The 14,428-nt window shown below is 50.5% G+C and overlaps 1 protein-coding gene across 1 annotated transcript in view; it reads right to left on the reverse strand.

The window, feature by feature from the left end:
* LOC107079804 (ras-specific guanine nucleotide-releasing factor RalGPS1-like) overlaps window positions 1-9,431 on the reverse strand; it is a 46,923-nt gene extending 37,492 nt beyond the window's left edge. Inside the window, exons 1-2 of the mRNA XM_069183514.1 lie at window positions 8,558-9,431; window positions 7,823-8,279 (exon numbers count right to left, since the gene is read on the reverse strand). The gene's annotated coding sequence lies outside the window, so the exon portion shown is untranslated. The remainder of the gene's footprint in view (window positions 1-7,822; window positions 8,280-8,557) is intronic.
* Between the last annotated feature and the right edge of the window lie 4,997 nt (window positions 9,432-14,428).

The raw sequence follows: 14,428 nt of genomic DNA on the forward strand, positions 1-14,428 counted from the left end.
GCATGGCCCTCTGATCGCAAGTGCTGAGAGACAGATTTCAGCGACCGCAGGCTGCTTTGCATTGCAGCGGAGCGAAATATCTGCTACTCCACTGCAAGAGTGAGCAGCGGAGAAAGGGGACGGTCGGCCAGAAGGCACAGCGCCGTGTGCATCGCGGAATCAGATAAAATAACCCCACACGGCCTCGCTCTACACCACTGAAATCTGAGATACGTCTAACTGCAGCACTGACTGGCAGCGATTTAATAAGATAACGATACATAGTCCTTGTTGTATGAATCAGTATGGCATGCACAGCAATAAGTAAAAAATCTGGCATAAAACCTCCAGGCCATTCAAAACATTTCTCTTCCCCGAACGTCCTGATTAATATTCCAGATAATCACACAGGGGTTTTTTTTTTACAGCAAGATCACAAAAAAATACATCAGTACATTTCAATAATCCTCTTGGGTCAGGCTGCAGCATTGGCTGCTCTTCAGTGGACGACAAAAGGTTGAGACAAATCCCAGTACAGCATTCTGAAAGAACAAAACCCATGCTGCTGCAATACAGTGTGAAGAATGTATATGGGGCACCCTTGGAGACAGATTGATAATCTTGTCATCTCTGAACCATCAGCCTCTGTAAGCTCCTACTGAATCTGGCTTTGGTTTTAAAGAAGATTAAAGTGTTTCTCTAAAAGTCAAAGGTCTATTACATGCTAGATGTCCGAAAGCATGCAGATTGAGGGCTTTCAATCCACATCCCTTGGTCTGTACATAATACTGCCTGTTACCAAACCACACAAGCTGTTGCCTGATTTGGAAATTGGGAAATCTCCATCCCTGTTAAAGGGAAACAGGTCAGGCTTTGCATGACACAGCAGTCCACTTCATCTCAGGACTCAACAGTCCCAAGCTCCTGTACCGATTGTCCGAAAGAGTAAGGACATACTGTACTCTCCCCGAACAGCATTTCCCCTGTGGGGCAACAGCTTGCCTTTGCCTGTACCGCTGTTCCCAGTATAGACGAGTCAAACAACTGGGTAGCACAGTGGTCAGCATTGCTGCCCAGCAGCGCTGAGGCCCTGGGCTCAATCCCGGACCGCAGGGCGCCGTGAGTGTGGAGTCCGTATGTTCGCCTTGCGTTGGTGTGGGTTTCCTAGATATGCTTGGGTTGTTTTAACATGCTCCTATGCAGAACCTATGGCAGCAGAAACTCAGGAAAGCAGGCCAGGCAGAATGAGCGTGACCTGTGGGTCCCAAGCTCATGAAAACCACAGCTGCAAAGCCTGCAGACACAGCCGAACTCCCAGCCGCAGGAGTGAAAGGCCTCAGAAAGCCCAGGGACATGCTGGCTCTCAGCCTCATATCCCAGACAGACAGCATCGCTAACCAGCACAGGTCTCTTTAAAAAAAAAAACCCTGCTGTCTTGTAAAGTAATATTCTGTCACATTCAGCGTGACACCCAAATAGCCCTGTGACAGCACCTGTCACACTAATAAATCTTCCTTCCAATATGTTCATGCTGGCAACTGTGATTAAATTATGATATCGGTCCTTAACAAGGGCCCAGCAAGATATTCCATAACAAATTAGACAGCAAAAAGAGGCCACACAACCACCTCTCGCATGGAAATAAAACTGAAATTACGTGCCTTTAACATAATAAACTGTCCCCGAGGGCCCTCCTGCAATTAAAATCACTGCTCTGAGCACAGCCCGCGCCAATGAGATGGTCTGTTCAAGTGCTAAAGGACAGGTTATTAACCCACAAGCAGGGAGAGAGGCCGGAGCCCCACGGCAGAAGCGTGTGCCTGGACGCCAGTCCCACTTCCTCTCCACAGAGCTGCCAAGCAAACCGCCAACGACAACAAAAACTTCAAAGGACTTGTCCTCCCATTCACGGTTAAAACCTACAATCAAACAAAACAAAGCGCGGCTCTGCAAAGTCATGAGCTGAAATAAAAGCAGCAGACAGAAATGACATTTTAAAACCATTAAACTAGCAATTACAAGACAAATTGCAGGCTCTAGGAGAAAGTTTATGCTGTTTTGTTTTACAAATCAGTCCCAGTTTACAAAAAAAGTCCCACAAGATTTTTATTTTTCAACACTTGCTTGACCTGAAATAGCCTGCAAGAAAACCTCAAGGTGACTGCAGGGTCAGCCTGGGCAGCTGGCGTGCTGAAATGTGATGCACGACGCGGGGGTTTAATTATTTTCCACAACGTGCTGACAGCCCTGATTCGACAAGTCTTCTGAACAAGCACATCACACAAGGAGGGTCATCAACGAGGAGTCCATTCAGTCCATCGAGCCCGTTTGGAAGTAAATTGATTCCAGCTTCTCATCCAGCGGTTTCTTGAGAGAATCCAGGTTCAACAACAGGGCTGGGGAGTTTGTTCCACACTCCTACATCTCTTTGGGTACAGAATACCTCCTGTTCTCCGTTTGAAATGCACCTTCGCATATGTTTCCACTTGTGTCCGCTGGCTCATGCTTCGCTGTTCATTCTGGAGAAATCTGCAGCGTTGATTTTGTCGGCGCCTTTAAAGGTTTTTGAATACTATACCAGATTCTAAATCCCCAATCAAAATTAGAAGAGCAGTGGTCCTAGCAGAGATCCCTGTGGTACACCACCTCTATATCACTTCAATTTCAGCCTTCATTCCTCGTACTAGCCATTCTCGCTCAATCACCCTGTGCTTTGTTTTCTACTTATTAACCAATTTTCTAGCCAAACCCACATTTCCCTGAATGCCTACTGCCTGTAATAAGGAACTGAGAATCTAAATACACCATATCATATGCTCTTTGTATATCCATGGCAGTTGTTGCTTGTTCAAAGCTGCTTAGGCAAGTCCAGGCTATTCTAGATTCATGCTGACCGTCTCCCAGAATAGGATTTCCATATAGCTGATCCACTACTTTAGTTGTAATAATCGTTTCCATAATCTTGCATGTAGAAGTCAGTTTGATTGGTCTGTAAGAAGGACAGACTGCGACACTCCATGCTCGAGCCTCTTTAACCTAAACCTCACTTCCCTGCTTCGCGCAGCAGGGGGCACTGGCACACCTGCTGCCAACCTTCACATTTTTTGGCTCCCCGTGGAGCAGTCACGGTTGTTAATACCCCGTGCAGGGTGTTCCACTTGCAGACTGCCCTGCGTTACAGTCCTCGCACAAAACGTCACGCCCAGTGCCTCACAGGAGGCTGCTTTGTCTCCAGTCAGCTGCTCTGAAGCGAGCCAGGGAAGGAAGCATTCTGCTCGAGCTTGGCCTCACTGTGCGAAAGCAAATCAGAACCACGGACTGCAACCCACCCGTTTTAAAGGAGTCGCTCAGAAGTATTTAGACAACAGGCTCAAGGTCCTCAAAGAAAAACGATTACAAAACCTACTGCCCCTGTGCAAGTGTTAGTTACATATTACATTTCTGCCGAATCTCCCAGCGGTTGTCCCAGATCTCCTCGTTTATTAACCTACTGTAGGTCTCCCTTCCCAGTTAGCACACTACAGCAGAAGGGTAACAGAGTAAAAATGGCAAGGGGGCGCCGACTGCTTAAGGGGCTTCAGTAAACAGGTGTCTCCCATGTCCCAGAGGAGCCGGCCCTGCATGGAGGTTAAAAAAAGGGACCATTTGTATCAGTGGTCCTGGCCTCGGGCCCTCGAGGGCTACACTCTAGCAGGTCTCTTTACGTCATCGCCCGCTTCAGACCTAATAAGTCTCTCATCCTTCCCATGCTGCAGCGCCTGAAGCAGACAGGTGCTTGCCTGGATAGACACAAACAGCGTGGAAGCAAGTACAACCTAATGCTGCACAACTGAAGCCCACAAAAAACTTCTCCGGAGATGACCGCGAGTGACAACGACAAACGTCGGCTCCACAGGCAATCTCAGCACATCTGCTCCTTTGCAGAAACAGGTTTCTCTTTCACCTTCAGCTGCGGCAACTGAAGCAAAGCCAGATCATTTCCTTTCACTATGACACAGCCGGGGGAGCTGAAGGTTAAGCAGGTTAGTCTTCTGCTGCTTTGCTAAAACAGAAAGTAAAAACAGGAACTTCTACAATGCAGCACAGAACCTGCACAAAATTATACCGAGTTCTTCAAGGTCAGGTGCCATTCTGAGGTGGCTGACTGGATTAATGAACCGCACAAATACTCAAGCAGTAAATAAGCAATTAAATCCAACTATGCAACTGACAATCGGTATACTCATCTGTTTATTCATACGTTTAACTATTAGGAATATTTTGGAGTTTAAGAAGGGCCAGAGACAATCGCCCTTCTGCATATGTGAACTGATAAGAGGCTCAACTGAATCCTTCTCTTCATGTCTGTGCTTCGGCAAGCTGCTTCTGCACAAGCAGCCCCAGAGGGAGGAGGAGGCAGCAGCAGCCCTGGCACAGGAAGTGGATCGCTACTGGGGTTCAGCCACGAGCCTGTTCTGCACAGACACTTCCAGCGGTTTCACTGATGGGACACCAAGGACTCCCAGTAACCAGTCCCTGCCCTGCAGCCCTGTGGTCCTGCTGCCACAGGTGCCTGTGGTAGAACAGGGCTGGGGGGGGCCTCTGTGGTGCTGCTGGCATACAGAGGGAGGCAAGGAGGGGGCAGTATCAGAACAAGACACCTCAAGACTTCCTTTCACATTGCCCAAAGTTTCGACAGCCTCGCAGTGACATGTTTGAAATATTTCGGGCTTTCACAAGCGGCACAAGCATTCGAAACATTCAGCGTCTCCCAGTCCACAGAACAGCCCCAGCCTGGGGCAGCCAGATGAGTGCTGGCGTTTATGAAGTGGGTCCGCCTTCTCCGGGCTGCCTCGAGTGCCCTTCCAGCCCACTTCACTGTGCCAATATACAGCCAGCTCCCGAACCGAACAACAGCAAACCAGCAGGCCCGGAACGAAAATGAACACGCGGCCCTTTAATAGCTTTAGGTCAGAGTGCTGTTCCGTAACAATGGGCTAGAAGACGTTTTGAAATAGAGGCTTATCGATATAACCTCTGCTCTTCCAGGGCACATTAAGCGAGGTCCTAAGGGCAACTTCGTGCCAGATTCTCATCTGCATAGCCAGCGGAGCGAGAAGAGGAGGAGAGGGGAACAGGCTGCGGCGCAGCGCTGCTCTCCCAGTAACGCTGCCTCCCAGTGCCGCGCACTGGAACAGAGCGATCCACAGTTGTGCTGATGCGGCGACAAAGAAATTGTTTTAGTTCCACTATAATAACAGTCTGCACAGGATGCCGGTGCGAGATCTGCGATTAACAGCGAAGTCTGACACCAAATTACAGGACTCGGCAGCACAAAAAACACACAAGCTGAAGATTAAAGCACCGGCAGACTGACGCGACCGACGTGTAATCCGAGCAGTTTAATTTGTACACTATAACCTGATTAGTGTAACTCAACCAACCTCACGCTGGACGAGACACTAAATTGCAACTTCTCCACCAGCACATGCCTGCAAGGTCTGCTCTGAGTGGAGAACCTTGATGGGTGGGGGGCGCAAGGTGGTGGATGAGATTTTGGGATTGAATAACTAGCAATCAGACAGCCTGGACAGCCTTTAGCCTCAGACCCCCACCATGGACCACCAGCGCCCTCCCACAGCCCCAGAGTCACATTCAGCTGGCCTGCACTTCCCAACTCAACTTCTCAGGACCCTTTATTTCAGCTGCTATGCAAATGAGACAGTAGCTGTCACTGTTGTTGGTGGAAAGTAGAGCTTACAGCTTGCTTTACACGTTTCTAATATTGCATTAAATCCATAAAACCTGAACTATTTTACTTTGAAAATGATTTGAGATAGTGTTGTGGTGGGAAAAAAAAAAAGAGTCTTCTCTGTTCTTACACGAGAGGCTCGGGCTCATTCACTGAAATCCTACTATAGTTTCAGAGAAGAAGTGCTACAGGTGTCTTTATTTCTGTCAGTTGTTCTGTTTCTGACAAAGACGGTTCAGTCCAGACCAAGACGTTAATTTGCTCAGTGTTTCTTCACCTTGAGTACAAGGTACAATGTATAGACTTGACACTAACACACTGCCAAGGCACGCCAGTGTTTACTGGAAAACAGCTAAACTCGAGCCAAATTTCTGAGGTCAAAATACGCGACACTACCTAGAACCCAAACACTCCATTCTTCCTGTTGGATACTGCTGCACCCTAGCATGCCAGCGAATAATTGCTGCCTCTGCAGCATACTCTGAATATTATTTTTGTTTAATTTCAGGTGTACACAGCCTGGAATTTCTACTGCAAGCCTCATGCTGCTGGATAGTTGTGCCACAGGCTGTGCAAACTGCACTCGTGAGGCACCAAGGTGCTGAAGCGGACTGCTGCTGCCCCTGCAGGGAGGCTGCTCAGGGAGGGCAACAGGACTGGGAACTCTCCTCCCTACAGGCCACCCCGAGCGAGCCGGAGCGACCACGGTCTGGCCGAACGCACGCATCCTGCCCTGCAAGCGGACTTCCTGTCCGGGCAGCGCAGGTACCTTCAGGGGCGCGGACCCCCGCCCTCGCCGCTCTCGCGAAGGGGACTGGGTCTCCCACACACACCGGCAGTGCCAGCAGAGTTCATTCCACTTCCTCCCCGAGTTTTATTTTGGCTCCTGTTTCTCTGGCTCTCTGGGGGGAAGGAGACAGGTGCCACAGAGGAAACATTTTCAGCTCTTAAAGCACAGTTTTTCTGCACCGCTGCCAGAGCAGATCTGCTGCAGTAGCACGAAGGCGGCTGTGAGCAGGTTTTTGAATCATTACCTCCACATCACAGCTAGGGAGCCCCAGAATCAACCTGGACAGACCCTTCTCCCTCACAAAGAGAATGTGCGAGTCCCGCACACACGACCAGAGAGACCAGCTCCACCTCCTCCTCCGCCGCTTCACCAGATGGACAAACAGCTCGCAGCCTGGCTCACGCACAAAGCTCTCTGCTGCCGGCCAGGCTGGGGTGTCAACAACACAGCAACGGCAGCAAAAAAAAAAAACAACAAGAAATATCACTCGTGAATCTTGCCACTGGATCTCTTTTGGGGAGATGAGTGCTGGGCAAAATTAGATAGCGTAGCAGCAAAGCCCATCATGCGGAGCTGCAGGAGCCCAGGTGGACAGGCACGGTGGGGGACGAGAGTGGGGCGTGCAGTGGGTGTGGGGTCCTGCAGGTATACCTCCCCCCTCCGCTGTCCATCTGAAATTAACGGCACTGCGAGCACGTGTGGCGAATGTCACTTCCTGTTTTCAGCGAAGAGCAGCATCGCTCTGTGATAAACGGACCCCCCCGCCTCGCCTCCACCCCCCCGAGCAGCGGCGGGTCTGAGTGAACAGACACCGGGCTGACCTACATTAGGGGTCAGCGCCAGCAGACGTCTCCCTGCGTGTTTTCATGTAGTAATACGCCTGCGGCTTTATGATGGGGAGCGACGGTTTCACGACCCGAGCGCCATGCCCACTCCCGCGCTGGTAATGCGTGTAAACAACCCCCCCCCCGGGTCCACAGCCAGGTCCGTGGCGCTGCAGCAGGCAGACGGACGGACTGAGAGCCGCGGCCGTTTCACACGCACGGTACTGCGGGGGCACAGGCACGGCCCCGCAGCCCACGGACTCCACAGCCTGCGCCCATCCCGCCGGCCACACAGTTAAGCACCTGTCCCGCAGTGTGGACGAGACGGCGGTTCAGCAGCGGCCCCTCCACTCTCACACGCTCAGGCGGCGTGTCGGCACACGGACAGCCGCCAGCAAAAGCGCTGCGGTGCGACACCCACGGACACGGCACGGCGGCGACCCTCTCCCACTCGTGTCCGTGTCCCCCCGACACCAAGACGCGCCCGTCGCCTCTTACCTCGCCGGCCGTGGGGACCCGCCGCTCCTCGCCGCCGACGACGACTCCTCCACAGGGACGCTCCGACGGGGCTTCAAAACAGACTGCCCCCCTCCCCCCCGCACCCCCTGCGGGGACGGGCGGCGTTTCTCGGTACCCACGGGCCCGGCGTTAGTCCCACGCGTGACGGGGGGGGGCCCGCGGGACAGACAGCAGGAGCGCGCCTCAGCGTCGCGAGCAGCTCGACACGGCAGGACGAAGCGCCGCACTGTCTCGAGCGGGCGGCGCGCACCCAGCAGCCGGGGCCTGCCATCAGGAAGTGTCAGGTGGAGCGGGACGGGCGGGCGCCCTGGCCAATCGCCGCTCCAGTCGGGCTGCGTGGCACGCCCCCGAACGGTGGCTCGGCCAATCACCTCTACGAGGAGGCGGGACTATGTTAATCGCAGATGAGTGCGCAGGTAGCGAGCCGTGTCTGGGTCTGGTGGGAGAAAATGAAAGGTGTTCGGATCGCTGCGCCGACACCTGCAGTACTGTCCAGGCACTAGGACGTAAAAACCTGGATTTTACCGCGGTGGGGGAGGCAATGTGGTCTGAACCTGATTATTTCGGCGAGTTCAGCAGATGAAACTGCTGGCCACGCCGTCTCAGCGAGTGAATCTTGAAATAAGACTGTTTCGCACTTTTCGGCGGCATGAAAAATAGCCAATATTGATACACGAATAGAAATCTGTGCATGACAGAATCAGAAACACGCACCAGCGGCCAGCTGAGAGCAAGAGGCAGCGTCTGTAGACGAAGGGGTCCGGCCCGGGTCCACAGCTGGCGGCGGCTGAGCCGGGAGGAGTCCGCCGGCCTGCCTGGGTCGGTGCGGTCAGCCCTGTGTGCGGGGGGTGCGTGTCCACATCACGTTTCCCCAGGGACGCAGGGGCTAATCTCACTCCCTGCTGCTCGATGAGCCCATTTAGTTTCATTATTTCGTTGTTTTTTTCCTGCCGAGGAGCGCTCGGATCGATAGATCTTCGGGCGCGACACAGACGCATGAGCACCGACATGAAGCCCGGGTCTGGACGCCTCTAGTGCTCCTGCCGAATTACAGACAGAGGCGCTGAGAAACACGCAGCACAAAACCGACACGATGCCATGGATCAAAAAGTCAACCAAAAAAAACAACAACGAGTTGAATAGGAAACAAAACACCGACTTTTAACTCACCTGCGTGAACTGAGCACAACAGGGGCTGTGCCGCTTGAGATGAGTGGAGAGGCGGATCGCAGGTGTCTGCAGTGCTCTGGGGACGGACGTCGGAGTGAAAGCGAGATACCCCCAGGCTCTTGGGCGACTCCGACGAACCGAGCAGCGAGCCAGGCGAGTCAACGGAGGAAATAAATCGATTTTTAATCTCGAGCAATTCGGAAACTCGTGAGGAATGTGGTGTCCGGGGCCGACGACTGTGCGTCAAGGACGTACTTCACTGGTTATTTCAAACGGCTGGATCGAAATTCCTGAACTACACCGCAATATAATATAATAAAACTTAACACTGGACGCAGTTGTCTGTTTTCAAGTTTTAATTATATATATAAAAAATGTGTACATTTCGATAATGTATGTCTTCAACTATGAATTCAAATATGTCCTGTATAAAGTGGACTGTTTTATTAGTTTTTCAGATTGAGCTGATAACTTTGTTTTGATGTGCTCAGCAAATAATTAGGGATAGGCTTAGAAAAAAAGATGTTTTAATACCTTAACCATCCCTAGAACAGGCTGGCGACAGTGCAGTGACATTTACTAGCGCGTTTCTGCTTTGTATCCCGCAAGAGCTGCGACTACAGTTACTCCAGGATTTTCACAAAACTCAGATTTCTCAAACTACAGACCCTGCCGCCTGACAGAAGGAAAACAACCAAGAGCACGGTTTCTCCCTTATATGTCCTCGGTCCTCGGGTATTCTGAAACTCCCTCGACACACTGAGCTTCCTCACTCTCTCCTCATCTTGCTCATGAAGCACGTGTTCCCTTACCTAGTTCAGGCAGACACGGGGTGAGCGCACAGGTGACACAGACACGCCTCCCACAGCGAGCCGCTGCAGGCGCTAATATTTCACCCCGCACACCTGGACGACAGCAGCCCCGGACCTCAGACGAGCACAGATGATCACGTCTCAATCGGTTTGCTTCAAGACCCGAAAGCGGATGAAACATAAGCCTCTGAAAGAAAACTGAAATGAACTAAACTGCGATCCAGAACTGCTACAAGTGCAGTTACAGGGCCAGCGGCCTGAACATGAACAAGCTGCTTAAGGAACAGTGGAGCTCGGGTGATGTTCAAGAAGATGTGCACTTCAGGAGCACCGGATTACAGCTTTATAGCGCCCTCTTGCGACACAAAAAGAGATTACAGCCCTCTTGGGAACAGCAGGCAGAATGACAAACCTGGACTCTTCAACATTTTCCGACAGGACCACATTTTAATGAAGTTTAAATAATGTACCCCAATTTCAGTCTAAACACACACCGAGACTTGGAATTCCTAATGATAAGGTAACTATTAGAAAACGTCTAAAATCACAACTGTGACACCAAGCAGACTGTCCTGAAGTACAGCAGGAACAGCGCCGCTGTACCAGAATGTGCTCAATGCTTACCTGGACTGGGGGTGAGGCCTCGCTCCATCTCTGGGGACCCCCCGGACTGCCTGCATGAAGTTCAAAGTTCATCCACACTAAGTAAAAACACGGTGAGGTATGTTCCATAACAGGGAAGGCCAGCCTGATCCCACAGAGCCACAGCCTGGTTTTCAGAGTCACCCTGACAGCGATTCCTAAATGCTGGGAAGAACTTCACCTTTTCTTTAGTGCACAACTCACCTGCTTGAGTGGCCAGAGGGAAGTGTGGACAAAGGCACCAAATTCGTTCAGAGATCATCCATCCATTTCATAACGGCTGCGTCGAACTGAGGGCTGTGGGGGACAAGGGCCTGTCCCAGCAAGCTGCACATGGCAGGGTACACCCTGGACAGGACACCAGTCCACAACAGGGCACACACACACACACTCTCACACCGGGGGCAGTTATCCCATCAGACAATGAACCTCCCAGCATGTCTCTGGAAAGCGAGAGGAAACCAGGGAACCCACATGAGCACACAGGGAACATGCAAACTCCACCCAGACAGCACCCCCGGTCCAGATTTGAACCCAGGACTGCAGACTCACCACTGCGCCGCCAAGCCACCCACTTTCACAGATCATACCACACGCAAACCCAACACCTGCAGCTCTCAAAGACACGGCAGGCCGTTCCCAACAGCGGGACCGCTTTCAGGGCGACCCGTAAGACCTGCTGGCCCGGGGCTCTCTGGGGTCAGGGGCCATGCCTCGTCTGTACAAGAGTTTACACACGGCCAAGCAGAGCCCCGCTGCTTTGACCATCATGCTCTGCAACTCAAAGTGTGCTGAAACAGACAGCAGAAATACACCTCAACAATTCACGATTTAAATATACGTTAACAGTTTATTACACTACATACCTCAGTGAGAAAACCTGTGCTTGTGTGCGTGCGCCTGTGGTGGGATAAAACTACAGCAATCTCGCCTCCAGGCAATGAATCTCTGCACAGCAGGTCTGCTGGATCAGCATTTTTATTTTACAAACAAAAACGCAATTTTCCCCATTGACATTTCTCTTTGTATCATAAAAAAAGCAAATATACAAGCAGCACTGAAAGTCCTGTCACAAAAAAAACAAAAATAAAAATAACCCAGATAATAGAATGATTATGAGTAAAATATATAATTTGAATAAATATATTTGTTTTTTTTTCATAATTCATGCTATAAAATAAATTCATAAATGGCAAGTTAACAGTTGTTACAGCATCAGCTCTAGCTAGCTTCATTTACTTCATAGTTATAAAAACAGTAGAGTTCTGAGGTTCACAGTTCGGTTGTGAGGTTGCAGGTACAGAGGATGAGCAGGGTCCGCCCCCGAGCCCCGAGCCCCCCCGGCCTCTGGGCCGCCGTCCCGCGCCAACGAGCCCCCCGGGGCTCCAGACCTGCCCCGCCTTCACCGGAGCGCACCCGGGCACGAGCGTCACCCAGAAACCCCCTCTCGGGAGGAAGTGGCTCCCGGAGCTGACCGTGGGAAAGCCAGGGCTCCTGGAATCCCGCCCTTCCTCACCTCCCGTCCGAGAGGCGGGGGGGCCGTGCGCCTGTGTCCCCCCCCTCCCCCTCCCCTCGCAGCGCGGGGACCAGCGAGCTCCGCAGCAGGGGGTCTCGGGAGTCTGGGACAGGACCCGCCGGCGTCCCCATCCCTTTTTGTTTTTGACACAAGACGGAGGTGCGACCGTTCCAGCAGCTGCGCCCCCTGCAGGGGGGGGGGGGGGGGCGCAGGCAGAGCTGGTGGGACAGCCGCACCTGTTAGACATGTTCACTCGGCCTGTCCAAACATTCACAAGAAAAAACGTCTGAAAACAATCGGATGCACGCTGCCGGACACTCCCCACTGCCTGGCGTTTCTCCAAATTAAACGACAAATCGGAACAGACCCTTCCCAGGGTTTTACAGTAACAACTCTTCTCGAGAATTATGAGGACACTAGATCAAAAGGTTTATTGCTTTCGTATTTCACGGTACAGGAAAATGTTTCGACAGAAAAATGGAAGACTGCCTGGGGGCTATTAACGCATCATCAGTGTTCAGAAACTACCTGATACCCATCGATCCGACATCTGTCAATCTCAATTCCCAGGAGCCCCCCCGCCCGTCCCGGAGCGGACCCCTGGAAACCAGCCGGAGCCTCGCGGCTCTTCTGTGACGTTTTGAACAAAAAGAGTGAAAGCAGCTGAGTGTCAGGTTCAGCTGCGCAGTGAATATGGTTTAATTAGTACGTATATCTCATAAAAAGCATTTACATAAGTTTTATCCCCCCCCCCCATACTATTTATATTTATATATATTTATATAAAATTAATAAATAAACCTGACCAGTCTAAAAGCACCATTCAAGGGTAAAAATTCCCCATAAAACAAAAATAAAAACATTGAGACGCTTCATAGTTGAGTCCCTTTGAGGGGGGCAGATTTTGTTCTCCATGAATCCCTTAGGAATAAAAAAAGTTAGTAAGAAGATTAAAAATCTGTCCTGGTGCGATATCAATGGCTGATGATAGTGTATTCATGGGTCTCAAGGACATTGCAAACCTGCCCCCTGCAACAGCAGCAGGCCTGGTTAGAAACCACAACCCTCCCTCTACGGCACAGAGCTCCCCAACAGACCTGCACCGAATCACGCCATTCATTCCTTTCTCCACTCGCCCCTTTTAAGCACGGCTGCAATCATTCTGCACACCTGCACAGCTTTTTAAATGTAATGGCTGCGGTGCCGATCCGTGCAAGGTCACTCCACCTGCAAGAGCCATCTCCTCGGGTGTTAAACGGGTAAGAAAAGATCCAAAAAGCAGCCGACATCTGACAGCAGAATCGCTACCGAGACACAAACGTGGCACCACGAGGAATCCATTATTCCTAGTCAGAATGAACTACACTCTCCGCTTGAATTCTTAATCGCAGACAGGCAGGAAAGCCCTCTCTTTCAAAATCATCCTTGCCAGTTCCCAAGGCCTAAATTAAAATACTACAGAAATCTGAGTGTTGAAGGGAACAAGCATTCTTAAAAATCTCAGGAAGGCCTAGGAAAGTTTGCTACTCAACATCTTTTTAAAGCATGAGAAACACACCACACTACATCAGAAATTCTTCTGAAGTCTTGCAATATGTTTTCCAGAAGGAACAAAGAAAAAATTCACAGTTTGCAGTGGCAGATACAGGAGAACCACACACTGAATTACCTGATAACACGAAAGGGACTCAAATATGGGCCTGCCTCTGATCAGTTTTTTTAGTAATGCATATTAAAAACAACCTATCACAGCATGTTTTACTGATTTTGCATTCAATATAAATGTAGTAAATAACAGTACTATACCAACCTAGTAATTCAAATAAAATCAGTTGATTAGACATCTGCGAAGAGATCCACCCATTACAAAGTCAGTGACTCCCCGATATATATTCACAAAGTATATTCTTTGATCCCCTTTCTTCGCATGTGAAACAATAGAAGTAATGCCTTATTTTTAATGTAGTAAAGTGAACCTGGCAATAGACATTTTCTTGCGGCAAGGCACAGACAAAGTTGAGATGTCAGCTTGTGTACCAAGGAAAAACGAATTCACTGTTTTTAAAAAAAAATGACATCTGGAAACAGGAATTCCCAGTCACCATCCCCTTTATAAAATAACATTATCTACAAATGCACACAATCCCAAAGATTCACGTTTTGAAGGAGTTTGTTATGGCTTTGTGCACACTGTAAGTCTGCAGGGAACCATAAGAGGAAGGAAAAAAAACATGTGGGATGCAAAAAAGAAATTGGAGGGACAGAAGAGACCCCCTTTTTCTTGAGATCTTGGGAGTCGGACTTATGGTTTTGCACTGAAATAACCACTTTGATATCTTGCGGTTAATATCCATCCATCTTCATCTGTTTATTCCTAGCAAGTGTAGCAACAGCCGCACACGGTGCAATGCGAGAGTCCACCCCCCAGGGGGCGCCAGTCCTTCA

Source organism: Lepisosteus oculatus, chromosome 24 (genome assembly GCF_040954835.1).
Source record: "Lepisosteus oculatus isolate fLepOcu1 chromosome 24, fLepOcu1.hap2, whole genome shotgun sequence".
NCBI classification, from domain to species: Eukaryota; Metazoa; Chordata; class Actinopteri; order Semionotiformes; family Lepisosteidae; genus Lepisosteus; species Lepisosteus oculatus.